Source organism: Kryptolebias marmoratus, linkage group LG10 (assembly GCF_001649575.2).
Source record: "Kryptolebias marmoratus isolate JLee-2015 linkage group LG10, ASM164957v2, whole genome shotgun sequence".
NCBI classification, from domain to species: Eukaryota; Metazoa; Chordata; class Actinopteri; order Cyprinodontiformes; family Rivulidae; genus Kryptolebias; species Kryptolebias marmoratus.
In genome coordinates, this window is record NC_051439.1 from 23,347,133 (window position 1) to 23,350,975 (window position 3,843).

Below are 3,843 nucleotides of genomic sequence, written 5' to 3' on the forward strand. Positions count from 1 at the left end.
AAACTCATCTCTTCAGACTAGCTTACCCCTCCTAACTTTGTTTTATGTATTTTATATTTTAACTCATGCCTGTTCTTTGCACTGCTTTTTTATTTTTTGATTTCTTCATTGATGTAAAGTGTCCTTGGGTGTCCTGAAAGGCGCTATTTAAATAAAATGATTTTTATTATTATTATTATTACTTTAGAAAATCTATATAATTATTGGTCCATATTGCTGTTTTTAATTAGCCTGTAAGCCCTTAATAATCCATTAATAAACATTTAAATTTGATAATTAAGACGAATCTTTAATATTCATCCTTTAAATTGCAAACTGTTTCTTATTTATTTTAAAAAACAAACTGAGCAACAAACAAAATGACATTTATCTGAGTGAAGTATAGCACCTGGTAGTGGATTTGAAACGCTTATTAATTCTTTATAAACTCATGATTAAACTTTTTAAAAGGATTAATAAATCTGTTATAAAGGTTCCCTTGTTGTGAAGTTATTTTTGTCATATTTTTAATATTTTAAACAAATAAAAACATATTTTACTCATAATCAACAAAAAGCAGTGAACAAATAAAAATATTTAACATAAAAAACATTTTAATTATTTTCTCTTCACTGATTTAAACACAAGGAGTTAAAGTTAAATCCGCTCCAAAGTATTTAAGTGTTTCTGATTAAAGATGGCCGTCAGGGGTGGTAGTAGCTGAGACTCTTCTGCAGCATGCGCTCCGAGGACATGACTTCCAGAAACACGTCTCCTCAGTTCCAATAAGCTTTGCTGATTATTTTACCTTTTTAATAATTCTGTTTACATTCTTGAACAAATATCAGCGAAACCATTCAGCTGCGTTTCCTCGGAAGATGTCGTTTCTGCCATTAGCAGGACTTTCGGCGGGTCGATAAGTCTGTGATGTATTTAGAGGGAAGGTCCTTAAAGTCTTTAAAAGTCCTGATTTTTAAATCGATATGAAGGAAATGAAGGCAGTGCAGGGAGTTTATTACTCAGAATTAGAGCAGAATGGGATCCTTCGGCCTCTCCAGGTGTGACAGGCAGAAAACAGTCTCACAAAAACAAAACAGAAAACAGAATGGAGGACGGGCCTGAGGCTTTGAGACCGAAGACTAGATCCTCCCAGCTGGACGTCCAGCGGAGAGATTCTTTTTCTTCCAGCTCTCTGTGGTTTCTGTCGGGATAATCTGGTATATTTCATGCAGCAAACCGACTCCTTCAGACCTGCAGAAATCAAACTGCATGACTCATTTAAATGTTCTCCTCACAGATTTAACACCCTCAAGGAAAAATATGCAGATTCGAAGAGTAAATAAATAAAAAAATCAAGTTGAGCTCTGAGGAAAAGTGAAGTGTGCATAAGTTATCTGAAGCTGTTGGCTTTTTCTGCCTGGACCTGGAGGCGAGGAGCTTCAAGGAACAGGTCTGAGGAGGACCACAGGAACCTCCTTCCTTCTCTAAGGGAAGAGGTCTGCAGAACCAGGACTCTTCCCAGAGCTGGTGACAGAGGAGACCCAGAACCTGGTGATCCCTGGGACTGAGACCCAGAACCAGAACTGCAGGCCTCCATCGATCTGGGCTTCATGGCAGAGCAGCTTGAAGGACTCTCAGACTCTGAGGACCCAGGTTCTCAGGAACGGACCCGTTTGGACTCTTGTTGATTCCTGTAGTTCTTAACTTGCTGCCGATTGTTCAGTTATTCATTCTCTAACATGTTTGTCTGTAAATAGTTATTTTAAGTTTAAAAGAAAGGTGGTGTTTTTGAGGGGAGTGGGCGGGGCTTAAAACCCACATCGCTGGTCCTGATTCCAAACATCCAACATGGCTGCTCCTGTAGACCCGTCCTGCTGGCTTCAAGTCCCAACAACGAGAGGAGACGAGGTCAGGAGGTCTGGTTTTATTAAACGTGTCTCTGTCCGCCCATAGCGCCACCTGCAGGAGGAAACAGGAACATCCTCCCAGCAACATAAAACTTTAAAACGTGAACAAAATGTTAATTTAAATCAAGATAAAACCCTCTATAAGATTGTATTTATCAAGATGAATATTTATTTAATATCTACTCCTGTAAACGTTATGTTGCATGGGAACATTTTATTTTTAAACATTTGTGTTTGTAGGCAAAAAGAAAACAATAAAATGACTTTCTTCTACAGAACCATGTTGTAAAATGATCTCTCACTCAGAGATAAATTAAACATTAATTTAATCCCTAAAGTCTCACAGAGTGAACCTAAAAATAGACCAAATTACTGATTTATTAATTCCTAAATGCTTCTATTCTTCACTTTATTATAAGAATAACTTGATTTTATTATTACACCACATTTTGATGTCTTTAAATTGAAGCATATCCAGTAGATCCTCAAAGACTGTAAACGTTTAAAAACGGCTCATATTTGCCTCATGTTTAAATTTAAAGGACAGAAAGTTGCAGGGAGTGAGAGGCAGAGGATTGGTCAACAGGTAAACTGTCTTTAAACACATTTGAGCTGATTTAGGTAAACATGTGAAGCTTTGCCAACAGTTCATGCTGACATAGTAAAAGTTTCCTGTTTTCCAGTTTTATCTGGTTCGTGTCATGTTTGGTCATTCTGGTGATTTTCAGCAACATCCATCAACAAAATCCCCTGGAGTTGTGACTGAAAAGCTTTCCCACAGCATGATACTGCGCCTACCGTACCTTTCTGTTAATATTTAAGTTCAGGATGATAATTCTTTAATGGTCTAAAGTCTGTGGAATGAATCTGTTGCTTGTTTGGGATCCATGAACTCTGAAACACTTTGTTTCCTTTAACCATCGACTCCGTGTTACCAGCATCATGTCAAAAATACTATATCTGAGACGTGATTTTCTTAAGTGTAAGAAAAGAAAGAAAATTCTCCCTCACACACACACACACACTCAAAACCAACCACTCAGCCTCATTTAATGAATGGCAGCAATTGGCAAATCTGTCACTTTTCACCACAGGTAGAAATATAATACAGCCCATGATTAATTTTAATAAGATCCTTTATGAAGGAGAAAAGGTTCATATAAAACTAAAAGAATTATGTAAATATAGAAAGAAGGAGAAAGACACAGAAACAAGAGGAACAAAAATTAAAAGGCAAAAACAGACGACGACAGAAAATTCAGAAAAATAAATAAATAAAAACAGAAATTCATTTTTTTTAATTTCCTTTCTGTTATTATTTTTATTGCAAACAATAATTTGGAGCACAGGTTTGAATTTAATGTAGATTTTCTCTGATCCAGACGAGCTGAAGGGTTCAGAAGGTTCCAGGATCTTCATCGTCTCAGGGTCCAGGACCTGGGCTGGTTTCTGTCTCCATCTTTCCTCGTTGGACGGGGTGATGATGTCACAGCTGCACTGAATGATCATCAGTTGAAGGAATGCATATCGCCCGCCGCCTTTCTGAGTTATATCCACTAAAAATAATGAGTGATTTCCCATCAAGCATGTGTCCTGAATGACTCTCAGCTACCACCACAACAAGTTTCAGATACATATCTGGAAAACTGAGTTGTTGTGTTAGCTGGGGCGGCCATCTTGACTGGGGTTGGCTCCAAAACATCCAATGATCTGTTTTCCTGAAAGTTTCATTAAAAGCTGTTCAGTAACAGAAACATTATTGTGGCGGCAGGCACGATGACATCATGTCGGCACTGTAAATCCTTTCGGGTTTTAGCGAGCAGTCAGAACTCCACTGATGGATTTTCATCACATCCGTCACTTTGGACATCTTCATGTCTCCACGTTGTCTCCGACTCTTCTGATTGGATCAGACGGATTGAGTGTCACAGACCCGGAACCAATTAGCTGCTGATAC